Source organism: Cynara cardunculus (genome assembly GCF_001531365.2).
Source record: "Cynara cardunculus var. scolymus isolate 2C chromosome LG 17, CcrdV1, whole genome shotgun sequence".
Classification (NCBI taxonomy): Eukaryota; Viridiplantae; Streptophyta; class Magnoliopsida; order Asterales; family Asteraceae; genus Cynara; species Cynara cardunculus.
The window spans coordinates 28,412,048-28,425,708 of NC_037544.1; positions in this window are offsets into that span (position 1 = coordinate 28,412,048).

Sequence of the window (13,661 nt, forward strand, 5' to 3'; positions counted from 1 at the left end):
ACGGATGGAACCGATCCAATCATCTATTGGATCGGTTATCCAATGTTAATTTGATCGAATTGGTTGACAAAAGCCAATCATCTATTCCCTCACATCCAATGGATGTCAACCAATGAACAGGCCTACTCCTAATAATTTATGGGTGAACTTGGTACCATATGAAGCTTTTTTCAGTAATATCATGCATAATTATAATATCAATTATAATTGGTATGTGAAATCCTATATTATATACCGATGACTTATCAGGTAGCAATTAATTAGTACCAACATTTTTTGGTTGATACAAGATGGTATTGGTTTTATACCAACTTCAATTTACATATTTAATAATTTGTCATTTTGTAAAAATTTTGAGTGACATTTTTAGTTTTTATGTAACACATGTGATTAAAGGTTTTTAATGCAAAAAATAAAATTACAAACATTCACATGTTCAAACAAAATAGTAAGAAATGAAATATTTAATACACAAAATATACAAAAAATTAATAAATAATTAAATAAGTTGGTACTATGGTACTACCAGGGAGGGTCCCGACCATGTGCAACATGTACGACCGCACAGGGCGTCAAGGCCCAATTGAGTATCAAGTTGTCATCTATTACTATTTTTGTGTTTAATAATTTGATAATTGAATAACTAGGCTTTAACTATAAAAAGCAAGCTTCAGGCCTCGTAGTGATGGATATTGAATGCTCATCTTGAACGTGAACGACTGACACTCCAACAGCTCAAGCCGATTTCTATTGTTCTTCAAAGTTCGAATGTTTTGATTTTCAAGGCATGGCATTTCGTGAGCCGATTAACAGTCGTGAAACTATATTCAAGAAATCGAAGATGGAAATATCGAATGGCTGATTTCTATTGTTGATTGAACTTGTTGAGTTGTTGTGTGAGTCATAATATGATTTATGAATCTTTAATTCTCTTTACAAAGAAAATAAAATTTTCTAATTGATTACTATAAAGTTGTATCATGTGTGTTCGTGTGGGTTACTGACTTATTGGGCTAAGGCTAAGGGGCTTTTGTCAATTTGATAATGAATCTTGCTCTTACATGTTGAAATTTGCAATGCACATGAGCATATCAGTGTATCAACACAGTTGGAGCATGTTGCATAACAATAACAACATATTGTGACATTGCCTTATTGGGCACTTGTTCTTTGCAATGCACAATGGCATAGGTTATGAATTTTACAATTTACCATTGGTTTTTTCAGTTATGTTTACTTTGAGGTTTGACAATACTGCATTAGATTTAGACTCTAGTCTTTAGACAGGTGATAAGTGTGCAAAAGCATACATTTTAGCACACAATTATGTCTTTCTTTCACTTCATTTTACACCTTCCTCAATCCTATATTGAGTCTTTTAGTCTTATTTTATGGTTTTCCATTTAGTGGATCTAAGATGCAGGAATGGTAATGTCTTATATATTTGGTGAGTAAAATGTTAACATAAGCATTGTTGTAGCAGGTGCATACGTTGTTGCAGCAACGGACGCTGGATATTGACACAACAAGGCTCAATCTCGTTGAATAAGGTGAAAAATCAAAGTTTTGAAGAAGGCATCTCCTAGTACTCCTGGAAGCAGATTTAGATAGATGATACTCCTGCAAGATGCCTAAAGCATCTTGTACTAAAACATCTTTCTTTTCTCCGTTGTTTATTAACCAGTAGGTATTACCCCTTTTGTACTTTTTGATTCCCCTCTAGTAGTATAAATAGTCGTGTGTAATCTTTTGAACAAGTGTGTGAAGTGTGGTGTGTAATCTTTTGGAAACAATTGTCATCAAGAACAAAGCTTAATCTAAGCTTTGGTTCCTTGTACTTTTTAATTTGCAAGTGCTTTTCAGTGTTCTTCATTCCTATCTATTGTTACAACAACCTTTCCAGCTTTCTTTACTTTTCGTGCAAGATTTACTTTTACGCCATTTACATTAAGTCATTTCCATTTATGTCATTTACTTTTAAGCACTTACATTTAGTCATGCTAGGCTAAATACCTTAGTATGGGTGTTAGTGAAGGTTGTGAGATTACGACAAGTGTTAGTTGATGTTTCCTTGTTAATAGCAAATTATTTCACAATTCAAAAATGGTATCAATATTTCATCTGGTAATCTTTGACAAATTGACACATGTTATTTTATTTAGATGAGTTGGACATAGAATTAAGACAACACAAATATTTTTACTAAATGTGTTATAGAGGCTATAAAGAGTCACCGTAATCTTATGGGTTGCAAAACTATATGGAAAGAAAGGCAAGATCTGTACTAGTTTGGGATTGATGCATCACCAAATGCACTCCCAACATATGGTCTAATCTGCACTTTCTTGGAAGGCCATTCAATCCAGTGGTGTTGTAAAGAGCTATGTGTAGTCCAATATTCATTACACTTTGTTGCTGAAATCCAACCTGATCTTGCATCCATACTATCTTTTAATTATTATTTCATTTCAATATTTGGTTACCAACTTCTGCAAAGATATTTTCTCTCTGAAGCTTTATTGCTTCCAAAAACCCTTTTATGAAATTTCACTTTAAAGTTAACTTTTGTGACTCTCTTTGCAATTTAAATCTAATGTGGAACGATATCTGATATTACTTACCATTATTACTTGATTTGGACGACACTTGTAAGCCATGTATACTTGCATGATTTACTTGTCATTATAACCTTTCGAGGGTATAGATCCATCCACACCAACAGGATAGGATGGGAGAAAACTTATTATCTCACGTTTGACGCGACATATGACAGGTAAAGAACTCGTTGTCTCACGTTTGATGCAACATGGGACAGGACAAGAACTACGACAAGGTGGGACAACGTGGGAGAAGATGGGACAAAAATGAGATGAAAACTAAAATATTACTAACCCTCGTTTGATATATAACCTTAACATGGTATTTGTTTTAGTGGTCACCACCGCTAGTTACGGTCACCACCGCCACCGGTAGCCACCATCGGTGACTTCCCCCTCCTCCACAACCACCATAGACTACCACCGTCTGTCACCACCTCCAAAACTACCATCGGCCACCTACCACTACTATCCATCGCCACTACCACTATTGGCCACCCCCACCTTCTCTTCTACTACAACAGCCTCCTCATCCACCTCCACAACCATCGTCGTCCATTGACCACCACCACTACCACTGTTGGCACCTCCACATTTTCTTTTACTACAACCTCCTGCACCACCTCCATAACCATCGTCCATTGCCGCCACCACTACCACTGTTGGTCACATCCACCTTCTCTTCTACTACAACCTCCTCCACCACCTTTACAACCATCTTCGACTACCAACCAACACAGTTCATCGCTACCACCATGGGCCATCTCACCTCCATCATCGGCCACCACTATTGGCCACTGCTACCACATTCTACCATATTTATGTCCTCCGCAACCACAACCGTCCATCTCTACCACCACTAGTATCGTCAGCCGCCACCACCACCTCCACCATAATCACCACCATTGCCCACCATCACACCTACCTCCACCGCATAGGCCACAACTATCTCCTCCACCACCACCACTATCCACCATCTTCACGTCATCTACAACCACTATTATCCACCAATTACCAATGCTTCTGCCTCCACAACCATTTATGTTGCAACAATCTTTACCGTGCCTTCACAATTGATAAGGATCTTCCAAACCAAATAAAACATATTTTCTCCTTTATATGAAATGGGTTTTTAACAAAATACCATCATTTATATAAAAAAAATTCATTCAAATTTGGTACTATTTTATATTTATGTATATGAAAATTGTATTAAAATGTTTATAAATTAAATAATTTACTTTATTTGTGTTAATTATAACTATTATATGATATATATATATATATATATAATCACATTTTCTAACTATTAAGGGTAACTTATCTAGTTCTATCATGTCTATTCCTAGTCATACGAAACACCAGACATACACTTTTTATGTCTAATCTTGTCATGTCCAGTCCTACCCTATTGTCCTGTCCAGTCATGTCCATCTTTGTTTTGTCCAGTCCTGTCCAATCATATCTGTGTACCAAATGCTACCTTCTAATTATTGGTCCCAAACGGATCTACAAGTGTTTTAAAGGTACCATTTATAGAAGGGGGATGAATACAAACACACAATTTTCACTTTTTAAATTCGTTTATTGATAAAAGAAGATCAATATAGAATTTATAGATTGTTGATAAAGAAGATAAGGTTAAGACCTAATCTAAACAATCTAAGAGGCACACATTTTGCACAGGAGATAAGAAATAAGAGAGAAAAGAGTTAGAAGGAGAAGAAGCTCCTTGCTGATAAGAAAAGTCTTCTCAGCTATTTATTCCCATTGCATTTAATGCAAGTTAGAGGGTACAAGCCACATGGCAAACTTCTAGTGGATAGCTTGTCCTTTGTCTTCACAAATGCAGACTTTTGACCGTATATGAACAGTTGTCTTTCATAAAGTTGGTAAGCACATTTGGAGACAATAAAGTAACTTCGTAGGTGTACTTTTTTGTATGAGGTATAGAGTTTCCCTTTTTATGCATGAAGATAATACAAAAGCTAATCTTCTAGAGCAAGATTCATTTGATCGCTGATACTAATTCATCTCTAAAAATTCTTCAGTGTTCACTGAGTCTTGGTTAGATTTCATACTTCGATTTAGACATTCTTGTTATCATTGAATCCACTTCAGATCACAAACTGTTATGTCTCTGTCTTCAACTACTTGTTCTACATTGTTGAAGGTTACTTTAGTATGTGTTTTATCTTTAAAGAATACTTGTTTTTGGAAAAGTTTACAGTATATGTTCAACGATCACTAAATAGACTCAGAGATAATCGTTGAAACTGAACATAAGTTGAACAAGTATAATTCACTAAGTATGGAGAGTCATTATCAAATCACTGAGAGAGTTTGGATCAAAAATCTCCTCATATTTGATGATGACAAAACAACATAAAACTAAATTGTTATGGGTTACATTGTGGAAAAAAGAACTTGTAACATACATGTCCCTTTTACTGTTTTGGGATCTTTTTCAGTGTTAGAAAGTGGTTTGCTGAATCACTTAAGTTGTAAGAAGAGATTACAAGAAAATGAGATAAAAATCGATAAATTCTAATATAGAAAGCTTGCAACTGATAAGTAATTTGAAGGAAAATCAGTGAACGGAAAGGAAAATATAGAACTCATAGATGTTTTTGTCCCAGTTACTGTTTTGTGGGATCTTCATCTGATTCTGATGGAATAGTTCATTTGAAAATTCTTTCATGATAATATTGAAGGAATACAAAACGAAATAAAATTTACAAAGAGGGAAGAACTATTAAAACTGAAGGACTGATTACAAAAGATCTATGTATCAACCACAAGGGTGGTGCTTGATTGGTTTGAGTTTGGGTTCCAAAGGTCAAAAGTTCCTGGAGGTCCCAAGTTCAAATCCAAGGATGAATGAACATCCCCTAGTGGCCACGGAGGTTCAAATGTGGTGACTCCGCATTATCCGCAAAGCATGTGTTGCTCTGGGATTAGTAGGCTCGCATAACGGGTTGAATATCCAAGTTAATAAAAAAAGATCTATATATCTGATAAATCTATGTAAGATGGAATTCCAGCTCCTTCATTTCTTCTTCTGAGCAGGTTCTTTCTTATTCTTCTATCAATTAATCTTCTAGGCATGTCATCTTCGTAGTATGTCATGACAAAGAGGAGATGATCCAGTGGTGCAATGGTTAGTTTAGAGCATCTTTGGAACTGTAGTTCCCGATCAATGCCAGTGAAGTACATTCCGAGCTCTGGCTTGAAGATTACTCGCATTGGAGGAAGGGTTCAGATTCAGCATAGACGTAACAAGGTATTTGGTCATGTTAAAGAGCATTTGCTGAGAACTTTGTTTCATGTTCATTTCTGAAGGAAGGTCCTTCATCAATACTGATTTTTCTTCTCGAAGTTCTTTTTTGCAGAGGAGGGATGGCTACAACTTTGGAAACTCTATCAAAGAGTTTGTTCAGCTCACTTCAATGTGCCTTTGTTTTTGGACTTGAACTTTTGTATGAATTGTCTTATTTCCAATCATTCATGGAAGCCATATTTGTAAAAGAAGGATGGATAATCATTTATCCAATTACCATCATCCCTGAAGATGGTGGTGGTAAATAATACTTTTTCATCTTTCTTCCTTCCATTGACTGTTATGTCAGTTATTTATGAGCATTCAGACGAAGCTCAAGCTTTAGTCTACACCACTTTAGTTCTTTATCCATTTGTGAGTCCTTTTTGGCTTTGTCCTCTTCAGCTTTTCTGATAAGAGCCATTTGAGCATCATTTAGATTTTTCTGATGACTCTCCCTTCAGTTAGGGTATCCATTGCTAGGCTCATTGCAAGATCTAAGTTTTCCTTCATCAGTTGTTATATCTTCTCCAGCTCTTGTTCAGCCTGGATTGCTTCTTGCTTTTCATCCTCAGAGAGGAAACTAAACTCATCCCCAGAGGTACAAAGATGAATTTTTACTATGGTAAATTTCAACTCCTTGATGCAACTGTAATATTTGGTATATTAATTTAAGAGTTTAATTCTTATTTATATATATATATATGGTTTTGTAAGCTTGAGTGGGGTATGTGGGTGTGATTAATGGCGGCAATGCGCTTGCTATAAATAGCAAGTGCATATGCAAGAAAAGTTTTCTTTTTGGCTTGGAAGCTATCTTGGAGCAAGAATTCATAAACCGCACAACATGAACAAAGATTAGAAGTCTGATTTCAATAACATAAGGTGAGTGTATTATGTTTTGGGTATTATTCAAATTGCTATTAGAACTGTTTTATGAATTACATTATATATATATATATATGTGTGTGTGTGTGTTGTTCGGGTTCAACCTAAACCGGACAAGGTGTGTCTGGGATTCAATCTAAACCGGACAAGAGGTGTTCGGGTTCACCCTCAATTGCTCAAGTAGTGACCGGACTCTCCCTAAACCGCTTGAGTGGCAACCAGATTCTCTTTAAACCGCTTAGGTATCAACCAGATTTTCCTTAAACCGGCCAAGAGATGACCTGATATACCTAAACCGGTTAAGGGTAAATTGTTTCAAGTCTAAATCGCTCAAGTCAGTTGTCCAGATTCCAAGTCTGGCTGTTGTTCGGATTATCTTTATGGTTGAAATTTACCAGATTACATGTCCAGTCAAGGTAATATTAATTATAAATTTTACTAAAGAAGAAATGGGTAAATGGTGAGAGAGGTGTAATGACGGTGTAACCGCGAGAGAAATGTAATGTGTTAGCTCTGTTATTCATCTCTTGTAAAAGTATAGAAAAAGTATTCTTCAAGTCTTGACAGAAGCATATCTTCCACAGAAGACAACAGAGGACTAACGACAGAAGCCTGATATTCGAGCAAGTAAAGTGTGACAGAACCTCTGATGTCTCTCACAGAGGTTCTGGAAAATGGTCCTCTGTCAATAAGAACAAGCAAGTCAATTACTGCAGAGCCTCTGAGATGGCTCACAGAGGGTCTGCGGATTTCGTCTTCTATGAAGATCCTCTTCCAACTGTTTTTCAATGGTTATTAGGTGCATGTGCTTCTCACATGACTAGGTCTTAATCGACTTTATTTGGACGGCTTAGATGATTTCACGCGTCTAGATCTTGTCAGTAAGGTCGTTAGGAACTAGTATAAATAGCGGCTAAGGCCTTTGTAATCAGTGTGCTTCCGAATTGTAATCGTCTCAATTTTCAATTGAATGAATTGAAAAACCTTTGAAGCTATTCTCCTGTGTTCATCTTCTTCATCATCTTAACTGTGTGTTCTTGGTTTTATTACTCTGTTTTGTTCTTATAAATTGTTTCCGTTGCACTTTAATCGTCTTAGAGTTCATTTAGAGTAACAGATCAATATCAAAGCTGAATTTACAGGTCCAACATAATGGCGGTGTAACCGCGAGAGAGATATAATGGCGATGTAACAGCGAGAGAGATGTAATGGCGGTGTATCCGCGAGAGAGATGAAATGGCAGAGTGACCGCGAGAAGAAAAGAATCTATAATAAAAATATAGATAAAATGCTTGTGTCTGTGCAGGTTTGATTATAAACTGTTAATTTGGAACGTAAGTTATTTGTAAGAGATTTGTACACTCACTAGATCTTTTGGGTCTAATGCTCAGTTGTTGGACTAACCTGTTTTGCAAGTCATCATACATCGCAAGACAAAGGGAAGGGGAAAGTCTAAACGATGATATTTAGATACTTATAAATGTATTAAACAAAGTTTTTGTTAGCCCATGTTTTGTAAACAATGTTACCTTTTGTTTTATGAATATGAGTATGTGGATTATATGTTGTCATACCCCGCTAAAACGGAAACACGAGGCGTAACAAGTAAGCATCTCATAGCTCCATTCAATAGATATCACCATTAATTACATAATCCATGAAAATTTACAAATTCATAACTTTACTGTTCACAAAGAAAACATTATTTACAAAAAGAAATTTCTAAAACTTGTGAACAGTGGTTATCGCAAAAGATCTTCCAAAACTTCCCTTCTTACTTAATTTCCTGAAAAGCATGAAAAATAAAACGACGTCAACTATAAAGAGTTGGTGTGTTCACGGGTTTTCATATGCACAAAATACTTACAATGCATAAAACACAACTTGCAAACTTATACATAACATGCACATTATAAATGTAAATTTTTCCATCGATGCTTAAAAACTTGAGACGCTACAGAGCTTTACCCGACCAATGTGCCCCATTAATTTACGAACTACCATAAGTGGCCCGTTCACTCACTTAGGTACCACGGTTCATATCAGTACTACTTCAGCGGTGGCCCATTTGTGCACATGAGTAGACTTATGAAAAACATAGGTAATGTGCACCCTTTTCTGGGTGGGACTGTCAACACAATAGCGGCTATCCATAATTACCACGGCTCGAGGACGTGCCCGAGTTAACTAGTAGCGTGTACGGAAGGGGACTTTTTGAAATATCCTCTCAAGCACATCAATTTATCATTTATAGGTAGTGCAATAACAAATCAATTTTCCATGATTTTCACAACTCTGACTAAACAGTTCTTTAGTCCATTAGTTTTACATTTAAACAGTAAAGTTTGCATTCTTTCATGCTTTTCCCCCAGTTAAAAATAACTAAAAGCAGTAAAAGTGGGGCCGTGAAGAACTCACTAGTTTGTAGATGAATATCCAAGGTTTTGATGAGGCTTAAAGCTCCAACGCCCGCACTAATATCCTAAACACCCGAAATCCAATAGTTAGATCTTCCATTGGGTCACGATAAAGATAAAGTAAGATTATATATTATGTAATGCCAATAAACCTTTATGGGTTAAAGTTGATACCCTTTTTAATTGTTCTTAAAAATAATCCAATATTTAATTAAATAAAAGGTTTTTGCACAAAAAGTTGCTATTTGGACAGAAATGCATATTCTGTTCCTGGACTCTTGGTTTCACCAATCATTGTCAAGGGAACATTTCAAAAATCTTGTTACTTGTTCAACAGCATTATTTTTGCTTCTAAAGTTTTATATTAAACATTTAAATGCTCAAAATTCACATTTTTGAGTGAGACCGAAATAGTAACAACAACTAATCCAAAACAGACTCCAAAAGAAGTCAAATATTTTGGGTTGATATTAAAGAATACGATTGACATGATTGTTAGAAGCAACCTGTCAGTTTCAAAATGTCATTTTTATTGATTAAATACTACATGCAATGTGGTTTTATCCCATTTTCTTGAGTCCTAAGTTCATAGATCATAGATTATCATCATTTTGAGAACATTTTCATGTCCTGATGAAATAATATCCCATCTTAGACTTCCTAGAAAATTTTGAGCTCAAGAAGTATAAAGATACGAGAAATATTATTGTAAAAGATTCGAAAATAAAACCAATCTTATTACCTTTTTGTTTGATTTTTCTTGAAGACTTGAATGTGCTTCAAGATTTAGAGATTCAAGGAGGATTTTTGGAACTTGGATTCGGCTGGTGGAAGATGAAAGGTTTAGAGAGAGAGGGAAAGGAGAAATGTGAAGGTGAAATGAAAGATTTTCAAAAGAAGTGGGGTTTTTTATATGAAAGTAGAGGGGCCGGCCCATTCAAGGCCCAAACCACCTCATTTTTATTCTAATTTTCTTATAAATAAATAAGACCTAACTTAATGTTAATTTAATTCATCAATTTTTTAATCAAACACCAATAGGATTATTTATTTTTGAATCAAAATTCCAAATTTTGTAAAATTTATTTGTATATTCAAATAAAACTTTAAATTTTTAAAGTTGAATGTTATAATATGAACTTTATTTATTTTAAGAGTATTATCACATATATATATATATTATATATATGGCATTACATAAGTTACTTTATCAGATACCCGTTGGGATAGGGTTTTCTGGACTACCAATTGGGGGCTAAGTCAATTGATTTCCAATCAACATGACTAGATCCTAATAAATTATAATCCTAAATATAAGAACCCTTTAAAGATACTAACCTGATACTCCAAAAGTAACGGATGTCACATATGTTATAAGAAGTTATGGGTTGTCGCAGTTGGTATCAGAGCCTTATTTTAAGGGATCTGTGTATTCGATAATACTTAGACTTAAATTGGAGGTGTGGAAATTATGATAATAGGTTTCAATGGGACTACGAACATGGGATATGTTATAGCTGAACCTATTATGAGAAAGTTAGATTATATATGACTGATATAATCTTGAGTTATGAATAAAGTTGAGGATAAATGTGTTATCATGTTTTGATTATATGAATAATCATCAATGTTTAAATGTGACAGAAAGAGACGTACATTGATAAATGGTAGATAATCCTAACCAATCAGAAAGGGCCTCTACCGGTTATGGAAGAGGTCGGGGAAGAAGAAATGTAACCCAAGGAGAAGACCCGAAAAATATAATGATGATAGAAGCGCAAACTCGCAGCAGGGGTCGAGGAAGAGGGAGAAGTACTAGACAAGAAACTCGTATGGAACAAGAATTGTTGGCACATGAAAGTTCAATGTTCGGCCGTGGAAGAGGGAGAGCAAGGGGTGGACATAATATACCTGATCCTGGATTTATTAGACAAGAAATGCTGGCTGCCGAATTGGAAAAGTTCCAGGAAAGTTTGGTAAATTTATTAGGACGTTCGGCACAAAATAATCCAAAAGTAGTAAGAGATGCTGACTATCAGGAGGAAGCCGGAGCTAGTACACCGGCAATAGGTACATTTGTGCCCCTTACTTCATCATTTGTTCATAAAGGATGGGATATTAAAATGTTTCTTGCCTGTAAATCTCCTAAATTTTGTGGGGAACGTGATCATGTTAAAGCCATGTGTTGGCTTAAAGAAATTGAACTAAGTCTGTAAATCAGTAAAAGTGCAGAAGAAGATAAAATCATGTTTGCTGTATTCCGTCTAAGGTCAAGTGCTTTATACTGGTGGGAAGTTTTGTCAAGTTCAGATCTAAATATTCTGAAAACCATGTTATGGGAGGAATTTGTGATAAATTTTAAAATGCAATATTGTCCTGAAGCAGCAGTACAAAAGCTAGAAGATGATTTCCTTCGTCTTGAACAAGGAAACATGTCAGTTCGTCAGTATATAGAAGTTTTCATGGAACAATCCCGGTTTGCTGAAGCTTACATTATATCATAAAAGAGTAAAGTGAGAAAGTACATCTGGGGTTTGGAGTCTAATCTTCGGAAGTATGTGATATCCAGGAATCCGACAACATTTCAAGCAGCAGTTGATGCTGTTGAGATACTGGAACAAGACATCAATCGACAACCACAAGAAAGGGTTGGAGATAAAAGAAAGAGGGAAGCTACAATGACTGATTTTCGTAGACCAAGGTTTATGGAAAGTTTGAATCGACCAGTGCCAAAGTTTGCTAATAAGGCATGTACACAATGTCATAAGGTACATCAAGGAATTGTAATATCGAGTCAAGGGTATGTTTTAAATGTCAGGAACCAGGACATATAGCTCGAGAATGTCAATTGGTACAAAGATGTTTTACATGTAATTCCTCTCAACATGTAGCTGACTGTCCACAAGCTAAGGGACGAGGGTCGGGTTTTGCGGGAGGTCGAGGATCTGGATACTCTGGGGGCTGAGGATCTAGTTACATTCCAACTGGTCGTGGGTCAGTGGTTAATCGTGTTAACCCAAGTGGTCGAGGAGAGATGAGATCTGAGGAGTCAAATGCTAAAGGAAGATGTAACAACCCTCACATCTCAAATATACATAATTCACGTCATCATTCTCATAATACTAAAACAGTATTATTACAAAACGTGAACTATCAAAATGTATCTTTAATACANCTAGTGTGTGTGAGAGTTCTGGACTTAGATGACATGAAAAATGGGCCAAAAATCCAATTTATTATGCTAAAACCCGAATTGGGTCGGGTTGACCTAGCTACGTACCCATTTTGCTATCAATACTTAAAATATTCATAACTTTTCACTCGGACCTTCGTTTTCTATGAGGTTTTCTACTACACGTTCATAAAGAGATAATTTATAACGTCCAACAAAAATATTCCAAAAAAGATCTCCCAAAAAATCAGTTTTACGTATCTATTTGACGTAAATTTTTTTCCCAAATCCTCTAATATACTCTTAAGAAGTATAATTCTAAAATTTCAGACCAAAACTCCCACTAAATTATAGGTTTTCTTTTACCTAATAATTAAATATACTTAGCAAATAATTTGGGCATAATAGAAATTGGATGTTACACCGGGTTTGCATATATGTGCATTTGGAGCAAAATATGAACACATATTGAGCCTAACCTGCTGCATATACGTAATCAAAACGATTATAATTGTAATAGCAAAAAAATGTACAAATAAACGAATGCATCATTTATCTAGTACTACAAATTAAACCTATACATCAATTACAATTTATCTTATATGTCTCTTACTTAACACAATATTAAATCACCAATACAACTTATATGTGATGAACACTTTTGAACACGATATGAACAGAAATTCAGCAATGTGAACCTTCGGACAACCATACAAACACATCTCCTGTTATATGATCCATTATTTATGTTGTATGTGTTTTTTATTTAAGTCTTGGTCTACGTGTGTATTATTGAGTAAATACGAACATCTTTGTGAACAAGGAATGAACAATGTGTGAACAACTACAAGAGTATTTAGTCCAAACATAATGGCATAATAGAGATGATAATATGTGATCATATGAAAACATATTGATGAAGATGAACACATCTACACCCATATGAACAACCCCCAAAACGATATGAACAGTTGTTACAATTTCAAATACAAATTAACATGTATGAACCCTTGTCTCGAATACGAACCCGAGTTTGCATATATGTACATATGGAGCAAAATATGAACACATATTGATCCTAACCTGCTGCATATACGTAATCAAAACGATTATGATTGTAATAGCAGAAAAATGTACAAATAAACGTGTAATATGCGGTTTAAGTATTTTAAAGTTTTAAATTATGTTTGATATAATTATGGTTGATTAGGAGAGTGTGTGTGGGTGTATAATTCTTTGTTTAAATTTTGATGGGGAAGAGGGGAGTC